Source organism: Diabrotica virgifera, chromosome 3 (genome assembly GCF_917563875.1).
Source record: "Diabrotica virgifera virgifera chromosome 3, PGI_DIABVI_V3a".
Lineage (NCBI taxonomy): Eukaryota > Metazoa > Arthropoda > Insecta > Coleoptera > Chrysomelidae > Diabrotica > Diabrotica virgifera.
This window is the reverse complement of record NC_065445.1, coordinates 6,169,846-6,183,574: the sequence shown is the minus strand read 5'-3', so window position 1 is coordinate 6,183,574 and position 13,729 is coordinate 6,169,846. Positions and strand designations below refer to the sequence as shown.

General features: G+C 31.6%; 1 protein-coding gene across 11 annotated transcripts in view; it reads left to right on the top strand.

The window, feature by feature from the left end:
- LOC114326616 (hemicentin-2-like) overlaps positions 1-13,729 on the top strand; it is a 1,177,760-nt gene that overhangs the window by 464,921 nt on the left and 699,110 nt on the right. For all 11 annotated transcript variants that reach the window (XM_050647788.1, XM_050647791.1, XM_050647781.1 and 8 more), the window contains one exon: positions 6,311-6,333. The gene's annotated coding sequence lies outside the window, so the exon portion shown is untranslated. The remainder of the gene's footprint in view (positions 1-6,310; positions 6,334-13,729) is intronic.

The following is a 13,729-nucleotide window of genomic DNA, read 5'->3' as shown; positions in this document are numbered from 1 at the left end:
AAAATGAAAATCGAGTTTTTTCAATATGTTAGAGATTTTTTATTGAAAATGGACATGTATCATTCTTATGGCAGGAACGTCTTAAAACAAAATTATAGTGAAATTTGTCCACCCCATAAAAAATTTATGGGGATTTAGTTCCCTTAAACTCCCCCAAACTTTTGTGTACGTTCCAATTAATTCATTATTGTGGTACCATTAGTTAAACACAACGTTTTTAAAACTTTTTGTTTAGTAATAATTTTTCGATAAGCCAGTTTTTATCGAGATGCGGCTTCTTTTTCAATATATTTACGTAAAAATTTTATGAGGGTTTTGGTCCTTTAAATTCCCCAAATATTTGTGTACGTTCCAATTAAACTATTATTGTGGTACCATTAGTTAAACACAGTATTTTTAAAACATTAGGAGTGGCAAAACATTTTTGTATCTTTTTGATGTCCCAACATTGACATTCTCAGCAAAATTTAGCTTGTGTATAATTTTTAGAAGTACAGTGGCATTTTCGTCTATGACGATTGAACTAAGATTTCAATTTCTAATAATAAAATACTTATACGCTTCCGAACTCCGAACTATTTAATACGTCTTTGTTTTGTTGCTCCTCATAGATACTTTATTCAGAGTGTGTTATATTACATACGGAACGAATTCTACCTGATGATATTAACCCACTTATCCACCAACTCGAATTCTACTCCAACAATTCGGCACAGTTATCGATCCGTATTCAGTAAATGGCGCGCTCAGCTTGTCAAAGGATTTATTTGTTAAGATAGTTAATATTTGCGACATGTGGAAAGGAATATGAGTTATCTGCGAATAAAACCCCGTATTAATTAGACTGAGGAGATACGCGATCTCTTTTTGGAGAGATACATATGCGGAGATGATTACAGGAGGAATGTTGTATTATACTCGAAAGTAGGGATGTAAAGAGTGGCACACAAAAAGGACCGTGTATTGTTGAATTTGAGGTCGACAAAGACGTTTGATTGAACCGAACGGGTTGTGATACATACTCTTAAAAAGGATTCCGACGGAGTGTGTTAAGGAGAGCTTTGCGAAATAGAAAAATAAAACAGAAAAAGATAAAAACGGAAAACGGTTATCAACGTAACGTGAAATAGCGAAATTTCTCTCAAAATTTGGTAGGTAAAATGACACGGTTCAAACTAATTTAACATACAGCTACTAAGGCTATTAAGTATTTTCTATGGGAAATAAGCCACAATTTTACAAAAAAAATGAGTCAGATTAAATAAATTATTAGAAGAATTTTTTTTACTTAGCAACAATATTTTTGTTTATTTTAGTAGTATTTTGTATTTTGACAACGAAACCCGATTTGGGCTTCGAAACGTTAATAAATTGATTTTTTTAGTAAAATTGTGGCGTATTTCCCATAGAAAATACTTAATTGTAGAAATACCACAAGGAAATAGCTTCAGAACAACATTAAGGTACTAAGTCGTCCATCCTAGCTGGATTGATATGATCAGTGCCGTGGTAATTGTAGTGGTGTAACCAAGTTCTGTTAAGGTTTTATCATTGTATGAATTAACCAACTTAATAAAATTTCTGCCGCCCACACTGGCTGTGTACCTTGATACTGTTTGGTGTTACATTACGGAACGCAGCCAGCAGCTTGTTTACAGATGACGCATACGCACAGAAGGCTTATTCAATGACTTTGATAATTATTGTCACTTTAATAATTTAGATATTGTCAGATAGATAAAATAATTTGTTGGAACCGTAAACTTTTAATTGTTCATTCTCTATTTTTAGACAATCAACTTTGTTTTGATGCTCCAAAGAACAGTATATACAGGGGGTCCCGAAAAGATTGGTCATAAATTATACCACAGATTCTAGGCTTAAAAATAGGTTAATTGAACCTTACATACCTATATACAATAGTGCACACAAAAAAAGTTACAGCTCTTTGAAGTTACAAAATAAAAATCGATTTTTTTTCATATATCGAAAACCTTTAGAGATTTTTTATTGAAAATAAACATGTGGCATTTTTATGGAAGCAATATCTTAAAATAAATTAAAGTGAAATTTATGCACCCCATAAAAATTTTATGGGGGTTTTGTTGCCTTAAACCTGCCCATACTTTTGTATGGTAAGTCCACGTTCCTACCATATGTAAGATCCAATTAAATTAATATTGTGTTACCATTAGTTAAAGACAATGTTTCTAAAACTTTTTTGCGTCTTAGTACTTTTTCGATAAGCCAATGTTTATCGAGATATTTTGAATATTTTGTCGAATCCACCACATATTTGTATATGGTTAAATACGATTATAGAGACCTGTTAATAATCTGAAAATTTATTTATAATTTACATTTTTAGGTATATTTTGGTACATCTCGATAAAAGGTGACTTGTTAAAAAAAGACTAAGAGGCAAAAAAGTTTTAAAAACACTGTGTTTAACTAATGGTACCACAATAATAGTTTAATTGGAACGTACACAAACATTTGGGGGTTTTAGAAGAGCAAAACCCAAAGAAAATTTTTATGTAAATATATTAAAAAGAAGCCGCATATCGATAAAAACTGGCTTATCGAAAAAATACTAAGAGACGAAAAAGTTTTAAAAATGTTGTGTTTAATTAATGGTACCACAATAATGAATTAATTGGAACGTACACAAAAGTTTGGGGGGTTTAAAGGAACAAAACCCCCATACAATTTTTATGGGGTGGACAAATTTCACTTTAATTTTGTTTGAAGATGCTTCTGACATAAGAATTATACGTGTCTGTTTTCAATAAAAAATCTCTAATAGTTTCCGATATATTGAAAAAATCGATTTTCATTCTGTAAATTCAAAGGGCTGTAACTTCTTTTATGGGCACATTTGTACTAAGGTAAGGTAGGTTTAATCGAACTACTTTTGACCCCAGAATCTGTGGTATAATTTATGACCAATCTTTTCGGGTATATTTAAAAAAAAGCAAAAAAGTTTCTCTCCGAATAACCCTCGAACATTGATAAAGCCTCAAAAATGTGATAAATTTTCTCAAGCCTGTTGCTTATTAGAAACAAGCAACAAGCTTATGAAATCTGTTGTTAAGTTTTTTCGCACAATTATCAATGTCCTCGGGTTATTACTACTGAAAATTATATTTGTAACTGTTTCACGTTCCGATTTCCACTCTGACTCCGAAAGATTATTTTAAAAAATTCGGCCAAAATGCATAACCAAGTTGTTTTAGGTTATGTATTTTCAAAATTGACATACTTGGCCTCAATCTTGTAGGCAATAGGAATATCAAATTCTGGCTGTTTTTAACTTGTCTTGCATCTTGAATCAGTATTTCTAAACGGTCTGTTTTCTGTTTTACTATTGTCGTCTGTAACGTATATTTGTGCTTGTGTATAAATCATCTACAGTCATTTAAAATGTGGTGTTACAGAAGGATGTTTAAAATAGCAATAAAATAATATGCACATAGAAGAAATCGAACACTGAACTATTGCGAGAAATAGGCGAATAATACAAAATAATAGATACCGAAAATAAGACAGTTACAATCTCTGGGACACATAATGAGAGGACATCGATATGAAATGCTAGGATTGATAATACAGGAACAGCTAAGAAGAGGAAGGATTACTGGAAGAAGGAGAGTGTCTTTGTTGAAAAAATTTAAGGGAGTGGTGCTCTAAACTAAATAAAAGGGGCGTCCACCCTAGATAGAGTTTAAATTCTTACGTATAACTCAAATACGCGAGAGTTGGATACTCAAAAACTAATAAATGCCGCATTTAAACTCAATGGATTCTAAAATTGTACTAACTGCATTCAAATTATAACTACTTCGCCTATCAGGGGTTCAGGGACCAACTATTTCGGAAGTAAAAGATCTTTTGAATTTACATTAACAGACTCACAACAAATAGCCAAATAAATAATAAATCTCCAGCATCTATTGTTTACCGTGATTTTCCACTAATAACTAATTTCTGCGCCTACGATTTCAAATTGTTTTAAGTTTTAACTTATTCTATCGTTGTTCGCTTCGAAATAGCCATCTAATGCCAATACAAATAGTAAATTATGAACTTTATCGCTAGTTTTTAGTCGCAAACTCTCAGATAGTTTCTGTTTTCCCATCTGGGATCTAATATCTTTTCAGTTATACTCGTAGTAGAGTTAAAGAATTAATCGAATCGATGGGAATCGATCTTGGGAATTAGTCGGCGATTGCGGTCACGTAATGAAACCTAATATAAAAAAATCTAATGGTGTGAGGTCGGGTTACTGAGCTGGCAATTTTATCGAACCTCGTCGTCCTATCCAGCTCCCATGATACACCTCATCTAGGTCAGGTAACAAACATTAAAATGGGTTTTAGTGTAGGTGAAGAGTGTAAATTTTGTATAGCATTTTTGCATTTTGCCGAAAGCTTCTATAAAGCTGTTAAATAAATAAACATTGTGCGATTTTTGACATTTTTACAATTCTCATAAGATAAATATCACTTCCATTAACCGGTCGCTGTGGAATATGCATTACTAGAGCCTAATTTCGGAAACTATAACATGAAATTTGAGGTTTGGTAAAAAATATATCACGTTACAAATATGATCCCACTTCACGGGAAATACGTCCACGAAGATGACTTTGGGTGTAATTTGTAGCTGAAAGTGTGTATTTTTAAAAAATGTACTTGTAAAATCAAAATGACGTAAATTTAAACGTGTAAAATCGTTTATAATGTGAAAGTTAGTTAGAAACTTCGTTGGCTCAAAAAATGAGCTTGTCAAAATTTTGAAGCTTCTTGTTCAACTATTAGAGACAATTTAACTACAGAAGGTATGAATTAGCGGTTTATTCCCCCCACAATCACCTCACTTTGGAGGAGATTGGGAGGCGGGAGTAAAATCTGTCAAATTTAAATTCCTTCATATGAAGAATTTTTCACTAATTTTATGTCAAACTCACAATCACTATTGTCAAAGTCTAATGACCATTCCGGCTTCCTCTTATTCCAACGTACTTTTTAATTTGATCCACATCGATAGCAAGCAATACCTGAACGTAGTTATGAAATGTTAAGAAAAACAGCCTACAATGGCTTAAAAAAATTATTCAAAGTTATTGGGCTAGGTGGTTCAACGAATATATTTAATCTCTGTAGCAGTGATTTAAGAGGAAAAACATTTTAACAGTCTTCTCAAAATTAGGAGCCTAGTTACTGTGAATGAAGATGGGACTGAACCTTCAAGATGGTGCCTATGTAGAGCGAGTTAGTTAAATGCAGGTAGCGACGGAATTTTTCGTATTATAACAGTCAATAATAATAGAGGTTTGTTCAAACGACCAGTGACAAAGATGTGCGTCTTGGCCATAGATCACTGACACTTTAAACAACAGCTTTCATTAGTTCTTGAACTCCTAAAGGCGTTAATAGAAGACGGCTTAATGTTAAAACTTTCGAGCATCCGCGTATACACGTCCAGAATCTTCGTTACCTCACTCCTGAAGAGATTGCAGCCTGTTTTGCCCACTGGAAAGTCAATGCATTCCATTAAGCGCGACACGGTACTCTAAACTAAATAAATGCGATGTCCACACTAGATGAAGTCTAAATTCTTACTTATAACACAAATACGCAAGAGTTGGAACTCTAAAACTAATATATGCGGCATCCAGAGTCGATCGATTCTAAAAAATCTGAAATGCATTCAAATTATAAGTACTTCGGCTACCAGGGGTTCGAAGGACAACTATTTAGTAGGTAAAAACACCTTTTGAAGGTAGCAACAATTGGATATTTACATTAGCAGACTCACAACAAATAGTCAAATCAATAACGAATCTCGAGCATCTATTGTTTACCGTGATTTTCCATTAATAACTAATTTCTGCGCCTACGATTTCAAATTGTTTTAAGTTTTAAATTATTCTATCGCTGTTCGCTTCGAAATAGCCAACTAATGCCAATACAAATAGTAAATTATGAAGTTTATCGATAGTTTTTAGTCGCAAACTCTCAGATAGTTTCTGTTTTCCCAACTGGGGTTTAATCCCTTTTCAGTTGTAGTAGAGTTAAAGAATTAATCGAATCGATGGGGATATCGGAACATGAATTTGGTTTATGATTGGCCGCAGCTAGATTTATAACTGATTATCTGTTGATCTTGGGGATTAGTCGGCAATCGCGGTCACGTAATGGAACCGACTTGATTTCATACGTAGGAACGCACACGTGTATACAAGATATTTAATAGAATACCGAAAACATGATTAAGTAAAATGTTTATGTACGTTTCTGTGTTTCAGGTGTAGACCTTCGTAGAAAACAGGTGAGTTCATCGACACGAACACATATATTAGGGGAGTGCAATTAGAACGAAAACATGCATTGTTTTGGAAAAATTCAAACAAGCTTATATTTTTCTAAAACTGTTTTGTTAGTTTATATACATGTTAAAGTAAAAAGTTCTACTCGCGGATTAGGCCGCTAATTGCTTATTAGTCCTGTCGCCAGGGGGGGTACAACGGCCTCGTTAATTCAGATGGACTTACCCAAGTTTTTTTTATGTATTTTGACCCGTAGAACACGAATTTTTTGGGTAACAGTTGATCCGGATGTCGATAAGATTGTTATAGACCAAGAACTTGAGGAATCAAATAACAGCGATTTTTGGCAAAACAAAACAATATTTTGTATTTTTTGGGTCATTTTAAGCAAAAAATATTTCTACAAGTTTTTTAGTAGGATGCACAGTTTTCGAGATAAACGCGGTTGAACTTTCAAAAAATCGAAAAACTGCAATTTTTAAACCCGAATAACTTTTGATTAAAAAATAAAATAGCAATTCTGCTTAGCGCCTTTGAAAGTTCAAGTCAAATTATGTCGGTTTTGATTATTTGCATTGCTAAAAATTTATTGTGTTATTGTTAAACAAAGCTACAAACAACTAGTGCGTGAGTGATGTTTCTATGATTTATCATTTAAAATCGAACGAGTAGGTAGAATAGGTACTAGTGCAATCAAGACTATTTCTACGTTACATGCGTTAAAACGAATGTAAAAGCACGGGAAACCCTACGTGTTTATAGCTTTGTTAAACAATAAAAAAATAAATTTTTACCAATGCAAATAATCAAAACCGATATAATTTGACTTAAACTTTCAAATACGGTAAGCAGACTTGCTATTTTATTTTTTAATCAAAAGTTATTCGGGTTCAAAAATTGCAATTTTTCGATTTTTTTAAAGTTCAACCGCGTTTATCTCGAAAACTGTGCATCCTACGAAAAAACTTGTAGAAATATTTTTTACTTAAAATGGCCCAAAAAATACAAAATATTGTTTTGTTTTGCCAAAAATCGTTGTTATTTGATTCCTCAAGTTCTTGGTCTATAACAATCTTATCGACATCCGGATCAACTGTTACCCAAAAAATTCGTGTTCTACGGGTCAAAATACATAAAAAAAACTTGAGTAAGTCCATCTGAATTAACGAGGCCGTTGTACCCCCCTGGCGACAGGACTATATTAATTGTTTAAACAATAACAATTGTTTTGTATTAATAGTTTTAAAAATATCTTTAAATTCATCATTTTACTTTGAGCAAATATATTTCTATTTTGTTTTTGATTATACTGAATCCGAATATGGCATTGCAATTTGAAAATTCTTATACAGAAGCTCCTATACAGTATGTTTGCGTAGCTAGGAACCACATGGAAAACTTTTTTATTATCAATTTTACGAAAAGAAGTTATTCTTCATAAAATGCTCTCCCTGGTCTAAAATCTAAGATACGACCATCAGATATTAAACTTTTTTAATTTTATACGAGGTATGTAAAAGTATGAATTTTTCTTAAGAGTTATGTGCCTTTATTATTCACAATATTTTAATTAGAAGGATGTAATTGAACACTAAAACAAATTTTTTAATTCCAAACAACTTTTCTTATTAACAATTTTCGACATTGTGAAATTTAACGATACTTTACTCTTGAGTGAAATTCATATTTTTTGACATACCTCGTATAAAATTTACTAAATTTGATATTTGATGATTGCATCTTAGATCATATACGATGCAGAGTATTTTATAAAGAATAACTTTTTTTCGTAAAACTGATAATAAAAAAGTTATCAATAGGTTCCAAGTTACGCAGACATACCTACTGTATAAGAGCTAAAAAAAATTTTTTTGCTGAACATTTATTATTTTTGAAGTTTATTATTAAATGTATTTTAGGTAAGTTTTCCAGAAAAAAGTTTTGATCACTTTATACAGTATGTCCCTGTAAGTTGTATCCATATGGAAAACTTTTTTATTATTAATTTTACGAAAAAAAGTTCTTCTTCATAAAAAGCTCTGCATGGTCCAAAACCTAAGATTTAACCATCAAATATCATATTTTTTTAATATTATACGAGGTATGTCAAAAAGTTTGAATTTCATTCAAGAGTAAAGTAGCTTTATTTTTCACAATATTGAAAATTGCTATTAGGAAAAGTTGTTTGGAATTAAAAACTATATTTTAGTATGCAATTATATCCTTCTAATTAAATTTTTTTTTTGAAAAATTATGGATAACATTATTTTCAGTTATTTCCATTCAGATAACTCTTTTATTATTAATTTTATGAAAAAAAGTTATTTTTAATAAAAAGTTCTGCATGGTCTAAAACCTAAAATACAGCCATCTTATGTAAAATTTTATCAATTTTATTCGAGGTATGTCAAAAAATATGAATTTCGCTCAAGAGTTCGTTTACTTACGTTTATTTTTCACAATATTGAAAATTGTTATTATGAAAAGTTATTTCGAATTTTTTTTATTTAGCTAATGCCTCGACAACTAATGGCCATTAGCATGGTAGGTACGGTAATTTTGAACAGTTAGGTACCTTGTGTCATGTGTAGTGTGTGTGTTGAGTAAGTGTCTTGTTACTTTGCAAAGTCGACGTCATTGTCTTTGCAAAGAGACGCTAATTGTATCCGAACGTCTGCGGTCCCTCCGGTGAGTACCGATCCCACAAGGACAGAAACTATATATTCATTTATTAATTTATAATAAATGAAAAATTTCTGACCCTGGTGAGATTCGAACCCACAACCTTTCGGATTTTTTCGATCCAAAGGCAGGCGCTCTTACCACTGAGCCACGGAGGAGGTATATTTCGAATTAAAAACTATGTTTCAGTATGTTACATCCTTCTAATTGAAATATTCTAAACTATAAGGGTACTTTACTTTTGATCTAAATTTATCTTTCTTGACATACCTCGTATAAAATTGATAAAATTTGATATAAGATGGTTGTATTTTAGGTTTTAGACCATGCAGAACTTTTTATTAAAAATAACTTTTTTTTCGTAAAATTAATAATAAAAGAGTTATCTGAATTGAAATAACTGAAAATAATGTTGGGTTATCCATAATTTTACAAAAAAAATTCAGTAAGAAGGATGTAATTGCATATTAAAATATAGTTTTTAATTCCAAACAACTTTTCATAATAGCAATTTTCAATATTGCGAAAAATAAAGCTACTTTACTCTTGAGTGAAATACAAACTTTTTGACATATCTCGTTAAAAATTCATAAAATTTGATATCTTATGGTTGAATCTTGGCTTTTAGACCATGCAGCACTTTTTATAAAGAATAACTTTTTTTCGTAAAATTAATAATAAAAAAGTTTTCCATATGGATACAACTTACAGGGACATACTGTATATTAAACATTTTTTTAGCTGGTAATTTTCGGTTTTTGTATTACATTTTTGTTATCTTTCTTAATTTTCTCAAAAAGAAATAGTCTGTTTCTAAGCTTTTAAAAAGCACTTATAAAACTGTAATAGATCTGTTCAAACTTGAGTAATACCGTCTTAAAGTCGTGGATATTCTATAAAACTACGAAGATTTCAAAAATTACATTTTTTAAGACGTCATATCATTTGAATTAAATTTTTGAGATTTTTTTTTAACGAAACATCATTTAGTACGATGCTTGAAAGGTAAGTTGTGCAAAATTGAGGGTTTTATAAGAAAAATTGTATTAGTTACACATTTTAAAATGATTTTTAAACAAAATTCATGTAAGGCTCAATTTCCGCCCCCACCGTACTTATGCCCATACATTTTATTAATTTTTATTATAACCAGAAGATAGCTTAATTATTCTTCATTTAGGTTCAATTTGTAAAATTTCATTTGATCCATTAGTTAAAGAATTACATTAAAATAACTCAACCGTGCACTTCGCCGTACGCTAGTTTACAATGCGCCAATGTTTGTGAGAAGGGTGACTTTAGCGTTATAAATAAAAAAATTATAGAAGATACAGATTTAATTTTAGAAAATTCTTTATATAAGGTTTTTTTTGTAAAATTTTCTGAATTTTTCAATGGTCAAGTCAGTTTTGTTCTAAAATTTATATTTTCGGAGTTATTTAAAAAAACATCAAACTTCGTAGTTCATTTGTTTAATAAAAAATGAAGCACCCACTTCTCGAGTAGAACTATTTGATATGTTATTTATTAAACATTTCTTAACGAAATTACAAAAAGTTCTATCTTGTTTGATTTTTTCCGAAGTGAAAATCTATATGCACTCCCCTATATAGGTTCTTTATATTATTTATCTGTTTCAATATATAAAAATGAACCAAAAATTTAGAAATACATAAGTATCTAAATTTTACAGGGGTTCCCAACCTTCTAGCAACTGCGTACTACCTGAAATAATTTGAAGATTTTGGCATACCACCAAGGGGGGGTATGAAATAGAAGGAACCCCCCCCCCTCCATTCTAATTTCTAATTCTAATACTTCTCGGTGTATGACACAATGTGTACTTGGGCATTCAGGAGCAGTTTTCTTTATTTTTGCTGCTAGCTCTGTCAATTTACTTGACATATGAGTTCCTCTGTAGTGTTCGATTCAAGTTGTTTGTAGAACAAAAACTTTTCTATAACTTCTTCATAAAAATCAAATCGTACAAATACGAGTAGCTGTGCTATGTTCGAGTATTTACAAAAGAATGTGTGTGTACTTTGTACGCACATAAGAAGTTATACTTCTATTCTATGATTTCAATGAAATAAATATACAGTGGAACCCCGATAAGTCGGCCCCCGATAACCCGGGAGTCCGGTTAATCCGGACCGATTTTCATCAGACAAACATTTCACGAATAAAAATGTATGTAATGTAATGCGAGTATTTGAGAGAATGTGTATTTGTGTAATTTGAACTATACGATAGTAAAAATGACTCATGGCACACGGCGGCAGAATGACGTTCATTGTCCGGATTATCGGAAACAACAGGCACCTATATTCCTTTATTTATTTAAAACTGTTTTAGTATTATTTAAAAAAGACTAAAAGACTATTTAAAAAATTCATTTTTAAATAATGGTCTTAGTCTTCACTGTTCTTAAATATCATAACATCGTTCCGATTGTGACCGTATTGTTTGCAATACCGAGTTTTTACCAAGAAATGAACAATACTCTATTATACAACTATAGGTAATTTAGATGTGTAATGTGCATATATATTTCATTTTATTTCAATTATAATGGAGTTTATCTGTAAGGATACCGTATTTTATTAATTTTTACCATATTCTCCGGCTAACCCGGATTTTCGATAACTCGGATCGGCCGTGGTCCCGATTAATCCGAGTTATCGAGGTTCCACTGTACTTAAAAGTTTATTTGTATTTTATTTAATTATTAAACTAATTTTGATATTACCACTTTCAATTTTTTTTTATTAAAACAACACCAAAAATTAAAAAAAAAAGGATAAAAATCGTCCGTGTCAGGATTTGAACCCGGGACCTTCGCGTTATGTAGTCGAATGCTCTACCAAGAACCCATCAGGGTTTTGTTTTTACGGCTTCTGGGACGTAATTACAAACGACGGTGACAAATAGATCAAGTGAAGTATTTAATATAAAAATGTTTAAAATACTTATTATCTTACTCCCAAGGAAGACAAATCCAAAGACACAAAAATTATAATAAATGTATTTTACTAAAAACACTAATATATTATTTTCAAACCTTAGCTGCGCTGATACATACATAAATTGGATGATTTAGCAACTAACAACATACTCTCGGTGTGCGCATGCGCCAGGGAATGTAAAAATTCACCCTGGTACCTAAAGAAGTATAATTTCAAAAAGTTAATCAGCTTACCAACCACATCAGAGTGCTTTGTGTGTTGGTGACGTATCAGCATAGAAAGCTTAATGCTTTGGTTCGAAAGCGTTTCGAAACAAGCAACACATTGAGGAATAGGATTGTCACTATTTTCTGTGCCAGATATAATAGCTTTCGTGGTATTTTCGATCGGCCTTGCGATTTAGATTTTTTATCACTATCCTTCGAAGTCCCAGGGTTCACCAAAAACAGCTTCATAGCTTAATATGGAAGCACAACAACTGCACTGGCACTTTCACAGACAGATGCCCAGCGTAATCACCTAGTCCAAAAATGCTTCTTAAGGGAGCTAGAGCTATTAGAAGATGGCGTCTGGTAATTCGTTTTTCCCATATACCTCCGGAACGCTTCTATTTAGAAAAACAAAAATTGGTATGCGTATTTATCGTCCAGAGATAAATCGGTTCCATCCATTGCGTGTTTCTAGTACCGGTCATAGGCGTCCATTTTGGGTAGGGCACCGCTTACTTTATCGCATAACTTTTTTGTCTTTAATTATTAAGCTATTTTAAGCTTCATTACTTGGACTATTAAAATCTTAGTTACGAAAGAACTACTCCTATTATTACGAAAGTAGATAAAATTCATAACTGTTAGGAGCACAAGGATATCCAAAGAAGAATACAATAAAAGACCTTGTATAATTTAATTTAAATGTCCATCAGTGAAAAATTATAAAGAAAAAAAACACGATAAAAATCTGCGGTTGATTTTAACACACCGAAAATTATTTTGTGGTAGCCAATCTCGCACAAACAAACATGCTCTAAACACGCAAAAAAGGATTGTGCTTCTCTAAAAGAACAAAAAAAAAACTGTTTTAAATTATTTTTACAGCCCAACGAAGTCTAATAATAAGGCGTTGAAGCGTAACTCAAAACAGATTATAACTCCCCAGAAATTGGCCCAAGGCGGAACAGCCCGTTATATAAAAAACCTAAATTGGTATAAAAACGGATTATTATTATTACACCCTATATTTTTTAGACGACTCACATTTAGGAAAAAATGTTATTAGGATATTTTTCCGGACGGTTTTCTACCCCTTGGGAAGTCTTTAATTCGCAACATTATTAAAGGCAATAATAAAACCAGATTGTAATCTTTTATAACGGGGTAGCTTCCTTAGTTTTTATCTGAGCTTGTTAATTCCAACAGATAAAACAATATAATGATTATTGCAAGTAATATACAATAGAGAATACCTACTCAAAAAATACAGGATCCTTTGTAAAAGGTATATTTAAAAGACCCTAATAAGGGTTACATCACAAAACAAAACGTTTTCGGATTAACAAGTAATCCGTCATCAGTGTTAAGCCCTAAAATGATAAGTATAACCTAATTAATAAGAAACAATGTTGTAAAAGTTGACTAAGGTTAAGAATTGACTAAGGCCATACTTACAATAACATGCATGCGTGAGCCACCAAAAAGTTATGGGTAAAAACCCTTTAACGGCCAGTTTCACAAAGTAAAGTTAACTTGTGGTT